The sequence below is a fragment of the Amphiura filiformis genome, chromosome 7, assembly GCF_039555335.1.
Source record: "Amphiura filiformis chromosome 7, Afil_fr2py, whole genome shotgun sequence".
In the NCBI taxonomy this organism is placed as follows: Eukaryota; Metazoa; Echinodermata; class Ophiuroidea; order Amphilepidida; family Amphiuridae; genus Amphiura; species Amphiura filiformis.
Window position 1 is genome coordinate 2,620,537 of NC_092634.1, and position 23,936 is coordinate 2,644,472.

The following is a 23,936-nucleotide window of genomic DNA, read 5'->3' on the forward strand; positions in this document are numbered from 1 at the left end:
TTACCTTCAAAGTATAATCTGTATCCACAACAGGCAAAGTTGCAGGCTCTCTGTGTGGGTAATATAATAATAATATAATAATAATAATAATAATGTGAATTTCTAATGCGCACATCTCCACCAAATCAATGGCGCTCAAGGCGCGATACAAAGATTAACTTAAACTACTTAAAAATTAATTTTCATTACAACTTAATCTACACATGAACAACAATCAATAGGTGAACAAAATATGGTGATGCACATCAGTAAAATGCTTCTTTCATTAAGTGAGTTTTTAAAGAACTTTTAAACTGTGTTAAAGATGTACTTAGTTTAATGTGGGTTGGCAGAGTATTCCAGAGGCGTGGTGAAGCAATTGAAAAAGCCCTATCCCCCATGAATGTTTTGAACGGGTATCGCAGCGAAGCGGTTTGTCACTAGAACGGAGCATACGAGGAGGGTTATATGGTTGGAGGAGACATTTGATATATTCTGGTGCAAGATCATTTAGTGATTTAAAAACAATGAGCAACAGTTTGTAAACAATTCTGTAACCAACCGGCAGCCAATATATACCCCTGTCCTGTACTCAGGATGCACCAGGTGGTTGTGTATTAGCTTGTACTATTCCCTGCTGAAGAAGTTTATTCTCATAATTGTTGACAAATCTACTTGTATGAACAGGTCTAGTTTTCTAAATACAAATTGCGCCAGATAGTGTATTGACTATGGGATCTGTCTACCTCCATGCGATAACAGAAAATAGTGTCGCTGCATGCATCTTTTTATCTTTGAGAAGACAATCAATCAAGTTAATCAATTACTTTACAGAGTTACCATAATTGTTCAGCCCATATATTTGATAGACCCAGCTCTCAGAACAGTTTTACTAAGTTTTTTTTCAGAGATTATGATCATTATAGATGTCTTGATTGATTGATGCATGATATTTATGTACTAAAAAGAAATGCATTTTAGAGGTTTACAAACTTTTGAGACACTTTCATTTCACTGTAGATAGAGAAACCCCGATGATTGGGCTCATGATTCAGGCACATTTTGAAGTAGCCCAATAAGATGGATAGCATGATGTTCTGGCAATCATGTCCTATAAATCTATACAAGTTTAGTACTTGCCAAATCAATCTTGTGTATCAATAGCTTTATTTACCTGATAAAGGTGTGTAGCAAGGGGATTTTCTTTCAAGGGGCTCTCAACTGTAGAGTGATGCAATTCTAAACCTAGGAAGTCATTGAGCTCAATCAATTAATCTATCAAATTATTGGAACATTTGATAGCCTCAAAAGATGCCTTTCAGACAGGGTCGGGATGGGGTTTTTTTAATCCATCTTTTCTCTTTCTTTCACAATCATGTATTAAAATTGAAAAAAAAAATGTTAAAAGATCATTATTATCTAGACCTAATTTAATTTTCCAACTTTAAACTGGAAATTAAAATGCCAAATTGTTCCCATTTTTTTATTTGCTTCTTTTTAAAGTTAATACAATTTTAGTGATACCCTTTTGAATTGACAATAAAAGGAACAGTAACAGCAAGTTAAAAATCATCGGAAAAGGTTTTTTTTAACCTATTTAAACTGAAGCATAACACAAGTTAGGCCTGCTTCTTTTTGTGTCATTCATATATTGGGTACAACATAACAACTTCATCACTTAGTGTGTATCTTTGACACAGATGCCCCAGTCAGAACTCCCTATCCCCTGATGCCCCCCCCCCCCCTGTAAATCATAAAATCACACAAATTTTTACTTTTTGCAGCAATATTGTGCTAAATTTGTTGATTTTTGACCTGCTCCCATTGCCCCCTCTCCATACTCAAAAAAGTCTGGAGCCGCATTCTAAAAATTGTGGGTTTTTTTTTACTCATCACACAACAAACGAGCATAGTGAAAAACTACTGGAGAAAATGTCACACATTTTTTCAAATACTTTTTTAATCTGCAAGTTGAAAGGGGATCATAAATATTCTTGAATATGAAGAAATATGATTTTTTGTGTGTCCGAGAGACCCACGGTAAATTCCTATTCCAATTTGCAGCAAAAAAGTGTTTTGGTTTTTTTTTCATTTTAAGACCTTGGATTATAAAAAATAAAACACCTCATTTCACATTTGACTTTTTTGACCTGCTACAGGAAACAAACATGGTTGTTTTTTTGCCTTATTTAGGCGTTCTGATACTACAAATGTATGACTAATGGTAACATAATTATCATTTGATTTCACTGGTTTATTCAAAAATCACACACTTCATTATTACTTCAAAAATGTACAAAAATCAATCAGTTCTTCACATAAATATTATACATAATTATGCCAATCTACTTCTAGTAATATACAAAGAAGTTCAAATCTATTTACAAGAGAAACAAGAAAGATCCCAAATGGTTTGAGTCAGCAAAAAAAATGTACAATTTAATATTTTGGTTAAAGATAGATACACTTCACTTGTTTCAATTTGCTTCAAAAGTTTTCAAAAAATTACTACATTTAATCAAGGGAAAATTTTCAGCAAATTGTCAATTTCAGCCAAATGATATTCTTTTATTGTGAATTTTGCTTATATTTTATTTAAAGTTGTTTGGAGAAAGGTGGGATCATGGGGCAAAACTTAGTAACATGAGGATTTTTTTAAAATATTTTGACAACCTATCAACCTGCTGGTTTAAATTCTTTACACTGTACTGTCAACACATGTGTAGAAATCCAATTTGCATTAAAAAATTTCTCAACTTAAATGCTGGCATTATTTCTTATAGTTGCAATAATTAGTGTTTGTTGTTGCTTTTTTTAGTCAAAACAATAAAATACTGTACAAAACTACTTCTACTCATACAAAAAAGTTAAAATCTATTCAGAAATGAAAGTAAGCATAATTTACATTTTCAACTCATCATATGTAAAATTTTATGATATTATATATCATAATTCCATATTTTCCTTATATGATTTCAGTTTGATTTTGAAGTACCAATAATCCAATACTGGGCTTCTTTGTACTCATTGTAATGCATTTTTCTTCCAAATATGGTCATGATAATGCAAAAGTCTGAAATTTGTACTTTTTTAAAGAAAATTTAGAACTTGTTTTCTGCAGTCGACACCGGTGTCATTACATATCCTGAGTCAACTAATCTGGTATTTTCTCTGCACCATATAGATGTGCGGAAGATTCTTTTCATGCTCATTCATCTGTAAAGATATGTCCTTGAGCATTTGAAATAGGGAAATAACAAAAGGCAAGCCCAGACATTTCAGAATGAAAGCTACGAAACGTAAACTGTCTCATTTGCATTTTTAATACAAGGATATACTTTAATAGAGGCCTTGCATGAGTTGGCTCTAAACAAAGGATTTGAACCGGTGTTCTTCACCGTAGTTATGGCGGAGTGCAGTCCATTCAATCAAATGTTGTCATCAACCTATTTGATCGTAGTGTGTGTGTGAGACGAACTGTCACGATAGATTGCAATCATGCTTTTGTTGAATGCATTTGAGTAGTCCGCCATATTTACGGGATGATATGTCACATGCAAGGCCTCTATAAGAGCCAATGCTCTATATATCAATTTAGTTGTTCCAGCCTGATTTGTCATGGTAGAGGGCTAAGTATATGCTCCACGATTTCCATCCCTGTAGCTTTTCATGTCCATCAATTGCACTCTTAATGGTACAATGGAATTTTGCATTATAGCAGTATCTTGCGTAGGCTTATCATGTGTTCGCTCATGGTATTTCTTTGATTTCATACTAATAAACGACTTTGAGCAATAGCTACACATATGCGGTTTTTCTCCTGTATGTATCATTTCATGTTCTTTCAATCCACTGGATTGCGTGAAAGTTTTATCACAGTAATTGCACTTATAATTTCTTTGGCCACTGTGAAGTTTTTCATGGGTTTTTAATGAATCTCCTCTATTAAATGTCTTTGAACAGTAGCTACATTTGTAGGGTTTTTCTCCTGTGTGTATCATCTCATGGCGAGTTTTCTGCCCTGAAAACTTGAAGGCCATATCACAATACTGACATTTGTGAGTTTTGGTCATATGTGTCCTTTTATGCTGACTGATATCAGAACATATCTTATCACAGAAGCTGCATTGATGAGATTTTTCATGCACTTGTAATTCATCTGCATTGTGCAAATGATCTGTTGCAATGTTTGCAATGATGAATCCGTAACGCATCCCTTTCATGTTTTCTTTCATGTTGCTTGCAGTTCCCTTTAAAATGGAATTGTTTGGGGCAATACTGACATGTATACAGCATTACTCCTGTGTGTGTTGATTCATGTTCTTTCAAGCTTCTCAAATCCCTGTAAGATTTGCAGCAATATTTACATTTGTGACGCTTTTCTTCACCCGTGTGCGTCTGTTCATGAGCCTGCACATAAGACCGAACAGCGAAAGCTCTGTTACAATATTTACAATGAAATCTTTTCTCTCCAGTATGAGTCAGTTCGTGTGCTTTCAGACCATCTTTTCTAACAAAAGCCCGATCACATTCACTGAAAGAACAATGATGTGTCTTAATAATATTATCTCCTGTGTGTTTTAGCTCATGTCGTTTCATGTGAGCTTTGAGTTTAAAAGTTTGATCGCAATGACTACATTTATGAGGGCGTTCATCAGTGTGTGTCATTTTATGGGCATCAAGCGTTCCTGACTGTCTGAAAGTCTTGTTGCATATGTCACACTTATGTGGCTTGTCATTTGCGTGGATTAACTCATGCTTTTTCAACGTGGTCAACTTCAGGAAAGATTTCTGACAAAATTTGCAATCAAACTGTTTGTTACCAGTGTGGGTCAGTTCATGCTGTCTCATGCCTGCGTTGCGTCCAAATGTTTTCTCACAGTAGCTGCACTTAAATGGCTTCTCACCAGTATGTGTCCTTTCATGTACTATCAATCCATGTTGTTGCCTGAAGGTCTTCTCACAGAATTTACATTTGTGAGGTTTTTCTCCAGTATGAAGCCTTTCATGAACTTTTCTGTGAGATTTTGCTCGAAAGTGCTTCTCACAGTAGCTACATTTGTATGGCTTGTATCCTGTGTGAGTCCATTCATGTTCCCTCCTAGCTGGGACTGATTTGTATGATTTATTGCAGTAGCTACATACATAAGGTCTTTCACCTGTATGGGTCATTTCATGCGTTTTCTTCATACTCAAAAACCTGAATGGTTTATCACAGAAGTCGCATTTAAGCTTGCGTTTACCTTTTGCACTCTTAGTAAATTTCATCTTGACCCGTAGTTTTCCAGGTGCCTGTTTACGCTTGCGATTTTGTGGTGGCACTTTTCGGTTGCTGTCGTTGCCACTTTTTTGTCCATTTCTGTGATTCATTTGCGAACACGCAGCTTTAGGCTTAAGTTGAGGATTGGTGTACCAATATGGTTTGATGCATAATTCATGATGGCGTATATGAGATATAAACCGAGATGCGCTTTCTGCGTTGAAGCCACAATATTTGCATCTTCTATAGATACGTCTGGCTTGAATTGGTCCCTCCATAATCACCTGAAAAGATATATGGAGATCACATTTAAAAATCAAATAACTCAAAAATAATACAATGGAGACTTGTTACAATTTGATTTGAAAGGTCAATGCTATGATCACTATTATTTGATTGAAATTGAAACAAGCTCCACAGAAAGGTCTTTTAAGATGGTCGTGTGTCTTGAGCTCGCCACCAAAAAAAGGTGGCGACGTTACATTTTGCCAAAGTCGACTCAAAACAAATGATGATATCTCTGTCAAGCAAGAAGGTATTGTCATGCTTGTGGTCTCATTTTATTGCTAAATAAAATGCACTTTCAACCCTGTAAAAAGAAATACTTGAACTTTTTTAATACTGACACTGTGCTTCATAGAATTTAGAATGGGCAGGGTGGCGGTGGTGGGGGATGTGGTGGTGGGGGATGTGGTACACACAAACTCTATGGGATTGGTATTTTTAGTGCGTAATCTGCTTCTGTAAAGGCTCTAAATTGGATTTGGACTCTATTTAGCATCTAAAACACTCATGGCCTTACAGCTAAACAATTCTACTAATTGTTTTTAATAATTTATGATTGGTTTAGTCTAGAAAATACAAACTTTTCCATACAAAACTACCCGTTGTCATATTAAACACTGTATTAAGTAATGCAGATGTCTTCAAAATCTAAAAGTTACTGTAAAATTTTAATTACTTATCCTATCACAGTCAAAGTATAGATTTTCTGAAGGGAAATTTGATTTGAGTAATCTAAATATGGACATATTTTTTCTGTATGGGTTAGGGGAAAATGTTTAGGTTCAAAATATGTTGAATTGTAAAAAAATCTAACATACTTTGGGACACCCTATAATTCGAGATTACCAAACAGCTGTGATTTTGGTTTCTTCCAAAGTCAGTTGGCTCTCCATATCCTCTAACAAAATAAATGTTGTTTACATCCAGTTTATTACTGTAAGTTGGTAATAAGCAATGCATTGAGTGACCCATTTTTTTATCAAAATATTTTTTATTCCACCCTGTATAACTTGCAGGTCACCCTGTATAATGAGTTGAAATGTATATATTTGAATTGCTTATGCCTTCAGCTTTCCAAAAATGTATACTTTTGCTAGTTTATGGTTGATGATTGTCGAGATAATCTAATTAGAAACCGGGTTGGTGTAAAAATTCATAATATTTGTCATGTAACGCTAAGGGTGGCGAGTTCAGGACACACGGCCAGATATTAAAGTATCTTACCCATCCCACAATCCTTTGCAATATGATTTCAAATCATTACATCAAATGACACTCCCATTACTTTGTGATTCCATCTGTGTGGCAGATTAAGGTCATGTCTTCCATATGAGTTCAATGAGTTTTTCACTTCTATAGGTAATGAACTTGGGAGTAAATTTAATAATAACAATGATAATTATGTATGCACTTGTAATACTGTATGTTCTCATCAAAATCATAGTGTAAACAAATTTAGGTTTAGAGCAATATCTAATGAATTTGTTCTTAAACAAATAAGTAAAATGCAAAATTGTAAATCATCAGGATTAGATCCATTCAATGTAAGGTTATTAAAGTTGGCTGCGCCTTTCATCTCAAAATGCCTTGTTCATATTTGCAACCTGTCTTTGAATGGGTCTACTTTTCCTGATGCATGGAAGAAGGCTAAAGTAACTCCAATATTTAAATCGGGTGATAAAACTAATGTTAGTAACTATAGACCTATCTCTGTATTACCAATTGTATCAAAGATCATTGAAAGAGCTGTTCATGATCAATTATATGAATATATGAGTAATGTAGGACTATTATCAAATGCTCAATCGGGATTTCGTCCAAACATTCCACAACAACAACCCTTCTAGATGTTCAAGATTACATTTTAAAGAATATGGATACAGGTTATGCTACAGGCGTTTTATTTATAGACTTAAAGAAAGCATTTGATACTGTAAATCATGATATTCTGATTGGGAAACTTAAACAATATGGGGTATGTGGGGATGAATTATTATGGTTTAAATCATACTTAAACAACAGAGAACAAACTGTTAATGTTAACTCAACTTTTTCTGACTTTAGGCCAATTGATATTGGTATTCCTCAAGGCTCAATTTTAGGTCCTTTACTGTTTATAATTTTCGTTAACTGTTTACCTAATGCTGTGTCTGAATGTAAAACTGTAATGTATGCAGATGATACCTCTTTAATGTGTAAAGCTAAAAATGAATCTGATCTTAAAATTCAAATGGAGTCATGTCTAAGTAGGGTAGCTGAATGGTTCAAAGTAAACAAACTCACTTTAAATGTTGAAAAGACTAAGTTTATGATCTTTGGTACAAACAAAATGCTTGAAAAGTTCAACAATGTACATTTAATATATAACAACAATGATATTGAAAGAGTAGATGAGTTTAAATATCTAGGTGTGAAATTTGATAGCAAGCTGTCCTGGTCAGCTCATGTCGATAATGTTAGTAAAACTATTTCCAAAAGAACTGGCATAATAAAACGTATAAAATATTTCCTTCCATACAAAACCACTGTAATGTTATCCAATGCTCTTGTTATTCCCCACTTTGATTATGGAAGCATGGTCTGGTCAAATTTTAGTGTAGAGTACCATAATAGGCTTCAGGTACTTCATAATAATTTAGCTAGAATAATTCTCTCAGCAGATATAAGGACACCAACTAATGATTTAATGAATACATTGCAGTGGGTTAAACTTGATCAAAGATGGCATAATACTCTATTAATGACTGTTTTCAAATGTTTAAAGAATGAATATCCATCATACTTATCTTCTCAATTTGATTTTGTTCATGATAACCATAATCATATAACTAGAAATCATACTTCTAATACATTGATTGTACCAAAATTTAAATCAAATTCAGGTCAACGTACTTTTCATGTCAGGGCAGCCTATGCATGGAATTCTTTGCCACCGACAGTAAGAGCTCAGATGGAAAATATGACTTTAGGCCAATTTCAATCAAAAATTAAAGAAATTTAGGCCTGTCTTTATCTATATTTTATTCATTTACTTGCTTGATTTTTGTATATAAATATAATTATTGTATTTATGTATTTTGAATCATGGTATTTATAATTATCTTGTAGTTGATGATACCATTATACTTATTTGTAATATATATTGTAAATACATTGTAAATACTGTATGATACTTTGTAAATATTGTGTATCGTAATATATTTTGTTGCTATATAACATGTATCAATGAGGGCCTGCTTGAAAAGCAGTGCTTGTCACTGAAGCAGTATAACCCTCAATAAAGAAAGAATAAATAATAATAATAATAATATGCCTGGGGTGTATGGATTTCAACTGGAATACCCCTTTGAGTGGCTAGAATAAAATGAGTGATGAGACAATTTGTATCTTACCTATCTTACAGGAAAATATGTAGTGCCGTACTATTACGCTGACTTTCGTATTCGATGAGGAGGACGATTTCGACCTCCTGGTTTGTTTACAAACAGAGAGGTAGACAAAAAACCGCTCCAGCGTGTCCAAACACTCAAGTATCAGAAGGATGGTCCACAATAGCGTGATTCACGTAACCTGAATAGGGATTAAAAAGCTGTCACGTAGAACCATGTGCTTCTATTGTCCAATTTGCCATCAAGATTTCATATGGAAACAGTTCAGACCCAGTACAACTGATCATGTCAGAAATTAATATTTTGTTCTGGGTCTGATTATTCGGACTAGAAAATATGTAGACTCTCTGTGATGGTCTTGTAATACTCCCGGTAATACTCCTATGTCTTGTGCTCCAGGAGTCAACAGGTGGTTGTGTATTAGCTTGTACTATTCCCTGCTGAAGAAGTTGCTTCTCAAAATTGTTGGCAAATCTACTTGAATGAACAGGACTAGTTTTCTAAATACAAATTGTGCCAGATAGCTAGTGTATTGACTATGTGATCTGTCTACCTCCATGTGGTAACAGAAAATAGTGTCGCTGCATGCATCTCATCATTGAGAAGCCAATCAATCCAAGTTAATCAATTACTTTACAGAGTTACCATAATTGTTCAGCCCATATATTTGATAGACCCAGCTCTCAGAACAGTTTTACTAAGTTTTTTTTCAGAGATTATGATCATTATAAATGTCTTGATTGATTGATGCATGATATTTATGTACTAAAAAGAAATGCATTTTAGAGGTTTACAAACTTTTGAGACACTTTCATTTCACTGTAGAGAAACCCCGATGATTGGGCTCTTGATTCATGTACATTTTGAAGTAGCCCAATAAGATGGATAGTGTGATGTTCTGGCAATCATGTCCTATCAATATATACAAGTTTAATACTTGCCAAATCAATCTTGTGTATCAATAGCTTTATTTACCTGATAAAGGTGTGTAGCAAGGGGATTTTCTTTCAAGGGGCTCTCAACTGTAGAGTGATGCAATTCTAAACCTAGGAAGTCATTGAGCTCAATCAATTAATCTATCAAATTATTGGAACATTTGATAGCCTCAAAAGATGCCTTTCAGACAGGGTCGGGATGGGGTTTTTTTATTTTTTTTTTTCTCTTTCTTTCACAATCATGTATTAAAATTGAAAAAAAAATGTTAAAAGATCATTATTATCTAGACCTAATTTAATTTTCCAACTTTAAGGGGGTACTACACCCCTGGCCAATTTTGTGCCTATTTTTGCATTTTTCTCAAAAATTATAGCAGTAACAGCAAGTTCAAAGGAACAGTAACAGCAAGTCTGGAGCCGCATTCCAAAAATTTTGGGTTTTTTAACTCATCACACAACAAACGAGCATAGTGAAAAACTACTGGAGAAAATGTCACACATTTTTTTAAATACTTTTTTTAATCTGCAAGTTGAAAGGGGATCATAAATATTCTTGAATATGAAGAAATATGATTTTTTTTTTTGTGTGTCGAGAGACCCACAGTAAATTCCTATTCCAATTTGCAGCAAAAAAGTTTTTTTTGTTGTTGTTTTTTTTTTCATTTTAAGACATTGAATAATAAAAAAAAAAAAAAATAAAACACCTCATTTCGCATTTGACTTTTTTGACCTGCTACAGGAAACAAACATGGGGGTTTTTTTGCCTTATTTAGGCGTTCTGATACAACCAATGTATGACTAATGGTAACATAATTATCATTTGATTTCACTGGTTTATTCAAAAATCACACACTTCATTATTACTTCATAAATGTACAAAAATCAATCAATAACTTTAATACTGCCATTATTTCTTCTTGTTGCAACAATTTGTTTGGTAAACACCCAAAAATATTATACATAATTATGCCAATCTACTTCTAGTAATATACAAAGAAGTTCAAATCTATTTACAAGAGAAACAAGAAAGATCCCAAATGGTTTGAGTCAAAAAAAATGTACAATTTAATATTTTGGTTAAAGATAGATACACTTCACTTGTTTCAATTTGCTTCAAAAGTTTTCAAAAAATTACTACATTTAATCAAGGGAAAATTTTCAGCAAATTGTCAATTTCAGCCAAATGATATTATTTTATTGTGAATTTTGCTTATATTTTATTTAAAGTTGTTTGGAGAAAGGTGGGATCATGGGGCAAAACTTAGTAGCATGAGGATTTTTTAAAAATATTTTGACAACCTATCAATCAAAATTCTTTACATTGTACTGTCAACACATGTGTAGAAATCCAATTTGCATTATTTCTTATAGTTGCAATAAAGTGTTTGTTGTTGCTTTTTTAGTCAAAACAATAAAATACTGTACAAATCTACTTCTACTAGCATACAAAAAAGTTAAAATCTATTCAGAAATGAAAGCAAGCATAATTTACATTTTCAACTTATCATATGTAAAATTTGATGATATACAAATATTAACTGTCTATGAGTGTGATGGTGAAATATAATCACGAGGTGAAAGATGGATTGTTCCATTCCACGAGCGGAACGGCGAGTGGAATGGAACGATACATCTTTCACCGAAAGTGATTATATTTCACCATTACTACTAATTTAAGACAGTTAATATTTGTTTTATATCACTTGTACATAAATTCTATTACTAAAATACTATTTAAGGTAGGAAATACATTTTTTCATCAACATAACACCATGTTTTGCCGTAATATACTTCACATTTTGGGGTTCACCCATAACTAAATCGGCGAGTCAAGAGTCAGCGACGGCTTGGCGCAGGCGCACACTGAGAGCGCTATGATGGTAAAGACTATCACACGGAGGAGGTGATAGTAAAAATGGCAAACGGTAATCAACCAATGAACTGTCTAGAATTTATGTATGAGTGATATAATATTATATATCATAATTCCATATTTTCCTTATATGATTTCAGTTTGATTTTGAAGTACCAATAATCCAATACTGGGCTTCTTTGTACTCATTGTAATGCATTTTTCTTCCAAATATGGTCATGATAATGCAAAAGTCTGAAATTTGTACTTTTTAAAAGAAAATTTAGAACTTGTTTTCTGCAGTCGACAGCCGTGTCATTACATATCCTGAGTCAACTAATCTGAGATTTTCTCTGCACCTTATAGATGTGCGGAAGATTCTTTTCATGCTCATTCATCTGTAAAGATATGAGCATTTGAAATAGGGAAATAACAAAAGGCAAGCCCAGAAATTTCAGTATGAAAGCTACGAAACGTAAACTGTCTCATTTGCATTTTTAATACAAGGATATACTTTAATAAGAGCCAATGCTCTATATATCAATTTAGTTGTTGCAGCCTGATTTGTCATGGTAGAGGGCTAAGTATATGCTCCACGATTTCCATCCCTGTAGCTTTTCATGTCCATCAATTGTACTCTTGGTACAATGGAATTTTGCATTATAGCAGTGTCTTGCGTAGGCTTATCATGTGTTCGCTCATGGTATTTCTTTGATTTCATACTAATAAACGACTTTGAGCAATAGCTACACGTATGCGGTTTTTCTCCTGTATGTATCATTTCATGTTCTTTCAATCCACTAGATTGTGTGAAAGTTTTATCACAGTAACTACACTTATAATTTCTTTGGCCACTGTGAAGTTTTTCATGGGACTTTAATGTATCTCCTCTATTAAATGTCTTTGAACAGTAACTACATTTGTAGGGTTTTTCCCCTGTGTGTATCATCTCATGGCGAGTTTTCTGCCCTGAACACTTGAAGGCCATATCACAATACTGACATTTGTGAGTCTTGGTCAAATGTGTCTTTTCATGCTTCTTTAGAACACTCATATTCGGGTATATCTTACCACAGAAGCTGCATTGATGAGAATTTTCATGGACTTGTAATTTGGCAGCATCTGCAAATGGTCTGTTGCAATGTTTGCAATGATGAATCAGTAACGAATCCCTTTCATGTTTCTTTTCATGTTGCTTGCAGCTACATTTGAAATGGAATTGTTTGGGGCAGTGTTGACAGGTGTACAGCATTACTCCTGTGTGTGTCGATTCATGTTCTTTCCAGCAGATCAAACTCTGATAAGATTGGCAACAATATCTACATTTGTGACGCTTTTCTTCACCTGTGTGTGTCTGTTCATGAACCTGCACGTGAGACCGATGGATGAAAGCTTTGTTACAGAATTTACAATGAAATCTTTTCACTCCAGTACTTCAGTTCATGTTGTTTCAGACCATCTTGTCTAATAAAAGCCCGATCACATTCACTGAAAGAACAACGATATGGTTTCTCTCCTGTGTGCTTTAACTCATGTCGTTTCATGTGAGCTTTGAGTTTAAAAGTTTTATCACAATGACTGCATTTATGAGGGCGTTCATCAGTGTGGGTCATTTTATGGGCATCATTCATTCATTTCATTCGGCTGCGAAGCAGGCGACTACAAAGTTTCTCCATGTACTACGATCTGAAGCCAAAGTGGCAATGGCATCTGGCAGTAGAAAGTTGTCGAAATCCCCAACAGTTTTTGCACATAAGACAAGTAGGATGTTCTTTGCCTTCCAGGTCTTCTTTTACCATGTAATGGGGTGTAGAGAGCATATCTTCTGCATGGTTCATCTTCCTGCATCCTCAGGATATGTCCCAGGAATCGTAGTTGTCGTGATCTGACAGAGTTGATAAGAGGCACAGTGTTGGTGATGGCATAGACCCTTTCATTACTAACATGGTCGGTGCGCTTGATGTTCAGCATTATCCTGTAACATGATGTACCAAAAGCGTTGATCTTATTTTCCATATCAGTAGATATCACCCAGGACTCCGACTCACAGCCATAGAGCAATACTGTAACACAAGTGGTGTTAAACAGCTTGACTTTTGTTGCAACAGTGATTGTTGGACTTCTCCACAGATGCTCCAGTTTCCAAAATGCATACCAAGCAAGCGCCTTCCGTCGGGAGAGGTCACTGGTGCTAGAGCCCATCATGGAACCAAGATATTTAAAATCAGTGACATACTTGATGGGTTCTCCGTATACTTGGAGTGGTGGCTGAGGATTGCAGTTGATGGTCATGTACTCAGTTTTGGGAACACTGATGATGAGACCCAGGCTTTCTGCTGCAGCCGCTGTTCTGGTCAGCTGTGCCTGTGCCCAGCGGGATGGAAGATTCAAGCAAGGCAATATCATCAGCGAAATCCAAGTCGTTCAAAACCTTGGCAGGATAACGCCTGGAGCGACGCGGGTGTGTTTCAACACCGCTGTTATTCCCCTCGGTAGCCATCGTCATCAAGCGTTCCTGACTGTCTGAAAGTCTTGTTGCATATGTCACACTGGTGTGGCTTATCATTTGTGTGGATTAACTCATGCTTTTTCATCGTGGTCAACTTCAGGAAAGATTTCTGACAAAATTTGCAATCAAACTGTTTGTTACCAGTATGGGTTAGTTCATGTTGTCTCCTGCCATCACCCCGTGCAAATGTTTTCTCACAGTAGTTACACTTAAATGGTTTCTCACCGCTATGGGTCCTTTCATGTGTAATCAATCCATGTTGCTGTATGAAGGTCTTCTCACAGAATTTACATTTGTGAGGTTTTTCTCCAGTATGCAGCCTTTCATGAACTTTTCTGTGAGATTTTGCTCGAAAGTACTTCTCACAATAGCTACATTTGTATGGTTTGTATCCCGTGTGAGTCCATTCATGTTCCCTCCTGGATTGAACTGTTGTGTATGATTTATTGCAGTAGCTACATGCATAGGGCCTCTCACCTGTATGGGTCTTTTCATGCGTTTTCTTCTTACTCAAAAACCTGAATGGTTTATCACAGAAGTTACATTTAAGCTTATGCTTACCTTTTGCAGTCTTAGTAAATTTCATCTTGACCCGCAGTTTTCCAGGTACCTGTTTACGCTTGCGATTTTGTGGTGGCGCTTTTCGGTTGCTGCGTTGCCACTTTTTTGTCCATTTCTGTGATTCATTTGTGAACACCCAGCTTTAGGTTTAAGATGAGGATTGGTGTACCAATATGGTTTGATGCGTAATTCATGATGGCGTATATGAGATATAAAACGAGATGCACTTTCTGCGTTGAAGCCACAATATTTGCATCTTCTATAGATACGTCTGGCTTGAATTTGTCTCTCCATAGTCACCTGAAAAGAAATGGAGACCACATTTAAAAATCAAAAAACTTGGAAATAATACAATGGAGACTTGATATGAAAGGTCAATGCAATGTTCACAATTATTTGATTGAAATCTCATTTTGAGAATACATGACGATGTACTGGCTAAACATGGGTCGATAGTAAAATAATAAGCACGTTTTACAAGATCTGGATGTTATCTGTTCACTGAGGCACATTTCAACACTAGCGCCCATGTTGCACTAGATAGCATATCAGTAAATTGAGAAAATGCATTATGGTAAGTGTAAGATATTTCTGCGTCTCGTCCTCATCCTTTTTGTTTTTCAAAATGCTTGCTATTTTTTTTGTGTGTGTTTTGTACTTTTGTCTGGTTATTGTTTCATTAATTAGTTTTGTAAGAATTATTCAAAACAGCATGGTTATCATATTCAATGATAGGTATGCTATTGATCCCTTATGATAATTAAGACATAAGAAAATTGTTAGGACCGCCTCTTAATTTGCCAGCGAAGTGTTACGTGTTAATCCGATTATCACTATGTCAACTGGATCACGCTTTTGAGTTCTGCACCACAATCGAAATGATCGCAACACAAAGTCTATGGCATAACTACCAATTCCAAAAGGTGCATGATCCAGTTACCAAGGAGTTATGTAATCACTTTGCTGGCGAATTATAGAAAATAATGAGAATGCACCCACTACAGAAGTTTGACATTGAAAATAAATTCATGTTTGACACATGTGTATTTTGTACTGTAGTAGGCCTTATCATGTTACTTATGAAAAGTACCAACAACAAATATAATAGAAATTCATTTTGCTCAACTGGAGGTAATTTAAATAGGATCAAAATATGGTCACTGGTTTCTCTGGCTTTTTAAGATGAAATCCATACACCCCTATGGAAGACATGACCTTAACCAATCTTCCACGCAGGGATTGAGAATTTATGGGGTATGAATGTTTGGACAGTATTTATTGTGGGACATTAGAGCACATCAAACATATCGAATTGCATTCTGAATGCGAAGAATGTCCTTCTGATATCAAATAATTTTGCTTTTTTGAAATTTGCAAAGTAATACAGGTTTTATGGCAAATGATTAAAAATTGATATTTTTGATATTTAACAGTACTCAAAGTAAACTTTATAAATCTGATGAGTTATACTTAAAGTGTATGTAGGTGGGATGAAAAGCCGACGATCAATTAAAAATTTTGACCTTTCGTGTTGAAGATATGGATTTTTTTTCCAAAAACACCAAAAAAATGAGGTCTTTTTGGGAAAAAATTTGACATGTCTGATGTGCTCTCATGTCCCACAAAAGATACTGTCGAAACGCTCAAAACGCTCATTCCAGATCCCTTAAATTCTCCCTGTGTAGCCCTGTGTGGAAGATTAAGGTCATGTCTTCCATGGGGTATACATTTCAGATGGAATAGCCCATTGAGTGGCTAGAATAAAATTTATGGGTGATAAGACAATTTGTATCTTACCTTCAAAGTATAATCTGTACCTACAACAAGAAAAGATGTAGGCTCTCTGTGGGTCTTGTAATACTCCTCTGTCCTGATGGTGCTCCAGCAGTCAACAGGTGGTTGTCTACTATTTCCTGAAGAAGTTGCTTCTCATAATTTTTGTTGGCAAGTACATCTATAAGCAGGTCTAGCTTTACCAGTTTTAAATACAAATTGCATCAGATAATGTATTTTGACTATGTGATGTTTCTGGTAACAGAAAATAGTGTGGCATATTTTGATAATCTATGATGCATGTCTTATCTTTGAAAGCCAATCAATCAAGTGAATCAATCAGTTACAGAGTTGCCATAATTGTTCAGCCCAAATATTTGATAGACAGTTTTACCAGAGAAGATGTAATAAAAGTCTCCTCTGCTTTTACTTAGGAAACTTGAAGTTTGTTTTCAGATATCATGATTTACAGTCTACTTGATGCATGATATTTATATCAAAAGTAACATCATTTTGGAGGTTTACAAATATTTCAGACACTTTCATGAGTAACCTAACCCTGGTGAATTCTTGATTCAAACACATTTTGAAGGAGCCCAATGAGATGGATAGTGTGATGTTCTGGCAACCATGTCCTATAAATCTTTGAGTCTAATACTTGCCAAAGATCTTAAATCAATGTCTGTGTGCAGTAAAGCATGTGTATCAATAGCTTTTATTTACCTGATAAAGCAGAGTTGCCAAAAAAATTCAGCCCAAAGTGTGAGTCAAACAATCAAAAAGTCGCTCATTTTTTCTCCTAACCATTGGTTTCTATAGGAAAGGAAATTGTCAAAAAGTTGCAGGGGAAATCTTCAAAAGTCACCCAATTGGGCTCTCAAATCGCGGGCAACCCTGTGATAAGGTGTGTAACAAGGAGATTTTTTCAAGGGCTCTCAACTGTATGGCAATACAATTCAAAACTAACAATGAGCCCAAGCAATTAAACATCAAATTATTTTAATACAGTGGAAACTCATTATAACAAAGTTGTCAGGGACAGAGAAATTAGTTCTTTATATCCAAATTTCATTGTAAATAAATAACAAAAGAATTTTATATCTTGTTTCTGGAAAACTACTTCTTTATAACAGGTTTTTTCTTGTATCTGATTTCGTTATAATGAGGTTTTACTGTATTTTATAGTCACAAAGCATGCCTCTCAGACAGGGTCGGGTGGGTTTTTAATCAATCGATCTATCTTTTCTTTTCTTTTTTAAAATATATATGTATATATACATGCATTAAAATTAAAGAAATGTTAAAAGATCATCAGTCCTAATTTAAATTTCTAACTTTAAACTGGAAAATGATTCCTATGTTTTATTTGCTTCTTTACTGCTTTCATTTTTACATCAAACATTTTATCAAAATTTAATCATAACTTTACTGCTAGCATTATTTCTTCTTGTTTTTATAAAAAGTTGTTGGTGTTATTATGTGTGTGATTTTGATGAAAATAAATTGAATATGAATAATATAAATAACTTTTTCATAACATTTTTTCCTATTTTTTTTTAAAAATTAGCTGTGTATATATAAATAGATTTTTAATATTTTTTACCAATATCCAATCTGATACTGATATCGAAAATATCGGGCCGAGAGGGTATCCAATCCGATAATTGGTTGAGCCCTAATCATACATACTGTATACAAATCTATTTACTACTGACATACAAAAAAGACAAAAAGTTAAAATCTATTTACAAAAGAAACAAGATAGGTACCAAATAGTTTGAGTCAGAAAAAATTACAATTCAATATTTGGTAAAAGATAGATACACTTCACTTATTTCAATTAGTGTCAATCATTTCTAAAATATTACAACTTGTGATCAATTGCCTGAAATCCATGAATTATAAGGGAAAACTTTCAGTACAATGGAATTTTGCATTGTGCTTTTTTGTAGCAGTATCATATGTAGACTTATCATGTGTTCGCTCATGGCGTTTCTTTGAATTCATATTAATAAAGGACTTTGAGCAAAATTTACAGATATACTGTTTTTCTCCTGTATGTATCTTTTCATGGTCTCTCCATGCACTGGATTGCGTAAACGTCTTATCACAGTAATTGCACTTATAATTTCTTTGGCCACTGTGAAGTTTTTCATGGGTTTTTAATGTATCTCCTCTATTAAATGCCTTTGAGCAGTAGCTACATTTGTAGGGTTTTTCTCCTGTGTGTATCATCTCATGGCGAGTTTTCTGCCCTGAACACTTGAAGGCCATATCACAATACTGACATTTGTGAGTCTTTGTCAGATGTGACTTTTCATGCTGACTCAGACGACTCATATTCGGGCATATCTTACCACAGAGGCCGCATTGATGAGATTTTTCATGCACTTGTAATTCATCAGCATGTGCAAATGCTCTGTTGCAATGTTTGCAATGATGAATCCGTAATGAATCCCTTTCATGTTTCTTTTCATGTTGCTTGCAGTTCCCTTTGAAATGGAATTGTTTGGGGCAATACTGACATGTGTACAGCATTACTCCTGTGTGTGTTGATTCATGTTCTTTCAAGCAGGTCAAACTCTTATAAGATTGGCAGCAATATTTACATTTGTGCCGCTTTTCTTCACCTGTGTGCGTCTGTTCATGATCCACCAAAGAAGACCGACGAGCAAAAGCTCTGTTACAGTATTTACAACGAAATCTTTTCTCTCCAGTATGAGTCAGTTCATGTTTTTTCAGACCATCTTGTCTCATAAAAGCACGATCACATTCACTGAAAGAACAACGATATGGTTTCTCTCCTGTGTGCTTTAACTCATGTCGTTTCATATGAGCTTTGAGTTTAAAAGTTTTATCGCAATGACTACATTTATGAGGGCGTTCATCAGTGTGTGTCATTTTATGGGCATCTAGCGTTCCCGACTGTCTGAAAGTCTTGTTGCATTTGTCACACTTGTGTGGCTTGTCATTTGTGTGGATTAGCACGTGCTTTTTCAACGTGGTCAACTTCAGGAAAGATTTCTGACAAAATTTACAATCAAACTGTTTGTCACCATTGTGGATTAGTTCATGCTGTCTCATACCTACATTCCGTGCAAATGTTTTCTCACAGTAGCTACACTTGTATGGTTTCTCACCGGTATGGGTCCTCTCATGTTCAATCAATCCACCACGCTGCCTGAAGATCTTCTCACAGAATTTGCATTTGTGAGGTTTTTCTCCAGTATGTAGCCTTTCATGATTTTTTCTATGAGATTTTGCACGGAAGTACTTCTCACAATAGCTACATTTGTATGGTTTGTATCCAGTATGAGTCCATTCATGTTCCCTCCTGGCTGTAACTGTTGTGTATGATTTATTGCAGTAGCTACATACATAAGGTCTCTCACCTGTATGGGTCATTTCATGCGTTTTCTTTGTACTCAAAAACCTGAATGGTTTATTACAGAAGTCACATTTAAACTTGCTTTTACCTTTTGCACTCTTAGTCAATTTCATCTTGACCCGTAGCTTTCCAGGTACCTGTTTACGCTTGCGTTGTTGTGGTGGCGCTTTTCGGTTGCTGTTGTTGCCCCTTTTCTGTCCATTTCTGTGACTCATTTGTGAACACCCAGCTTTAGGCTTAAGTTGAGGATTGGTGTACCAATATGGTTTGATGCGTAATTCATGACGGCGTATATGAGATATAAAACGAGATCCGCTTCCTGCATTGAAGCCACAATATTTGCATCTTCTATAGATATGTCTGGCTTGAATCTGTCTCTTCATAGTCACCTGAAAAGAAATGGAGACCACATTTAAAAATCAAAAAAATCAAAAATAATGCAATGGAGACTTGATTTGAAGGCCAATGCTATGTTCACTATTATTTGATAGAATTTGAAACAAGCTCCACTGAAGTATGAAAATTATAATACTTAGTTCTCTGGGTTAATAGGATGAACAAATTGTAATCTTTCCCCAGAGTAGGCCAGTGCATAAGAACGTTGAAAAAAAAAACCAGTGCATCCGGCCGGATTCAAACCGGCGACCTTCGTAATACTAGCACGACGCTCTAACCAACTGAACCAAAAGAACGGAAGATATAAATTTTTGATTTCAATTTGTTCAAGCTCCACTGAAGTTTCATTATTTTGTTTTTTTGAAATGGGCTTTTCCAGTTTATCATCCATACACCCCCTATGGAAAACATGATCTTAATGATCGATCTTTACCTCCCACCATGTAGATTTCAGTTAGAGTTACCGGAATGGATAATTTCATTTGAAATCTACACTCCCTGTGTGGAAGATTAAGAAGAATAATGTAATCATACCAAGAAGAATAATGTAACTTTTAATGGTTTCATGTGCGACTTTGTGGATATGCTTTCCTCATATGCGGATTCAAACAGTGATTTGTCATTCATTGGTGACTTTAACCTGCACTTCGATGAGCCTGATGAATCTTGTGTGAAACACGTTAATGCTGTGTTATCCGACTTTCAACTCTTGCAACTTGTAGATAAACCTACCCATATTAAAATCATATTCTCGATTGGGCGTGAGTACGGAATGAAAGATCTCTTATAACTTTTAATGATGTTCGTATTTATCGTGGGATATCGGATCATTTTGCTATTTTAGGACAGATTATCATCTTAAGACCTGCTCCTGCTAAACGTGTTGTGACCTCACGAAATCTGAGGGCAATTGATACAGATCAACTGAAAGAGGACTTGTCTGTGCTGTCGCTTAGCATGAATAACTTGACTGTCGATAGTCTTCTTGATACCTATAATGATACCCTCCGACAGACACTCGATCAGCATGCTCCGTTGACCACTCGCAGTGTTAAGGATAGACCATCCGCCCCTGGCTCACCACAGAAGTCAGGAATGCGCGACGAGGCGTCGACGTGTTAACGACTCTGGCGCCAAGACAAAATTGTCTGTTCACGAAGAGTTGTATATTAACGCTAGGAACGATACTATCAAGCATGTTACTGCCGCGAAGAAAGACTACTATGGAAGTAAAATAGACTCTGTCGGTTTTTCCACCAAACAACTTTTCAATGTGTCAAATGAGCTTCTGGGCAAATCAAAATCTTGTGCCCTCCCATCTAATATTCCTGTAGATGAATTGCCAGACAAGTTTTGCCAATTCTTCTCTGACAAAATAACAGGCCTAAGAGAGGAATTAGATTCTCAGCATTGCCAGCCTCCATGCTTTGCTATTTATGAAGGTCCAGTGTTTGATAATTTTTCTCAGGTTTGTGAAGAGGATATTGTTGCTATGATGAAGGAAATGCCCAGTAAAACCTGCATCCTGGACCCACTGCCAACTGATCTTGTCAAACAATGTGCCGAGAGCCTGGTTCCTCTAATCACTCGCATCATTAACGAGTCTCTTCTATTAGGTTTTGTTCCATCTAAACTTAAAGAGGCTGTTGTAGTTCCAATTCTTAAGAAACATGGACTTGACTGTAATAATCTAAAGAACTTCAGACCGGTATCCAATCTACCATTCATCTCAAAACTTCTCGAAAGAGTGGTTCTTCGTCAATTGCAGCAACACCTTTTTGACAATAACCTATTGGAAATAAATCAATCAGCGTATAGGAAGGGTCATAGTGTTGAAACCGCAGTACTGAGTGTCATGGACCGCCTGCTCAAAAACTCTGATGAGAAATTTGTCTCACTCGTTGCCCTCCTTGACCTCAGTGCTGCGTTTGATACGCTTGACCACTCAATTCTTCTTAGACGCCTTTGAAATCACTTTCGGTATCAGTGGCAATGTCCTTAAATGGTTTCATTCATATGTGTCACAAAGATTCCAATCTGTCATTGTTAATGGTTCTATTTCAAATCCGTGCCCACTTTTGTACGGGGTTCCACAGGGCTCTGTATTGGGGCCAGTTTTGTTTACATTATACTCCCAATCCCTCTCAGATGTCATCAATCTTCACAATTGCTCTTTCCATAAGTATGCCGATGATACCGTTGTATTTCAAAGTGGTCCTCCTGAGAAGTTTGACGTAACTAAGATCGCAATTCAGGAATGTATCAGTGACATTTTATGTTGGATGGACAGCAATAAGCTAATGCTAAACACAGATAAGACCGAGGTTATTATTGTGGGCACCACTTCGCGTGTTACGCAGGTTGCTAGTAATTCCATCACAATTTTGAATTCTGATATCAAAATACAGGAGTCTGTTAAGTACCTTGGGGTGAGATTGGATCAAACGTTATCCATGTCCAGTCACATCAGTGAAGTTTGCCGTTCATCATTTTTGTCTTTAAGACGTATTGGGTGTATTCGGCCTTATCTGTCTGATAAAGCTACATCATGCCTTGTCAATTCAATTATTACATCACGTCTTGACTTCTGTAACTCGTCCTTGACTGGTATCACCACTGACCAACTTAACAGACTTCAAAGAATACAAAATTGCGCGGCCCGTTTAATCATGAAGAAAAGGAAGTATGAGCATATCACACCCGTGATATATGAGCTTCACTGGCTGCCATTAGAATTTCGGATTCAGTATAAGTTAGCTGTTTTTGCTTTTCGGCACTTTGAAGATACTTTGCCAACTTATCTGTCTGCTACGCTCAGATCGCATACAAACCAGCTCGATCACTTGATCTTCTACTGAAAGATTATTGAAATCTCCCGTGTAAATCTAAAATCGGCTGGTGAACGCTCCTTTCATTTCAGCTGCCCGGCTGTTTGGAACTCGCTTCCAAACAGCCTCCGAATCTACTACATTCGCTTACTCAGTTCAAAAAGCAACTTAAAACTCATCTTTTTCTTCGTGCTTTTCCGGATTCACATATGTAACTTGTTTGTCTTTATTGTTTGTGCGCCTTGAGTTCTTTTGAAGATTGCGCGCCTACTAAGAACCCTCCATTATTATTTATTATTATTAAGATCATGTCTTCCATATGGGGTGTATGGATTTCAACTGGGATAGTCCATTGAGTGGCTAGAATAAAATTTATGGGTGATAAGACAATTTGTATCTTACCTTCAAAGTATAATATGTACACACAACAGGAAAAGATGCAGGCTCTCTGCTTTGATCTTGTGTGTTCCTCTGCTTATGCTCCTGGATTCATCAGGTGGTTGTGTGCTATTCCCTGAAGAAGTTGCTTATCATATTTGTTCACAAATCTACATGTATGAACAGGTCTAGTTTTACCAGTTTAAATACAAATTGCACCAGATAATGTATTTTGACTTTGTGATGTTTCTGGTAGCAGAAATGTATGCTGTTCATTCAGTGCATGTATAGATAGATTTCTTATTTTTGAAAAACCGATCAATCAGGTTACAGAGTTGCCAGAATTGTTCAGCCCAAATATTTGATTGACCCAGATGGCTTTCCGCTATCACAATTTCACTAA

At 35.6% G+C, this 23,936-nt stretch overlaps 1 protein-coding gene across 1 annotated transcript in view; it reads left to right on the plus strand.

Annotated features, from left to right (window-relative positions):
* The window catches only part of LOC140156561 (uncharacterized), a 155,408-nt gene that overhangs the window by 75,555 nt on the left and 55,917 nt on the right, over positions 1-23,936 (plus strand). The window lies entirely within an intron of this gene.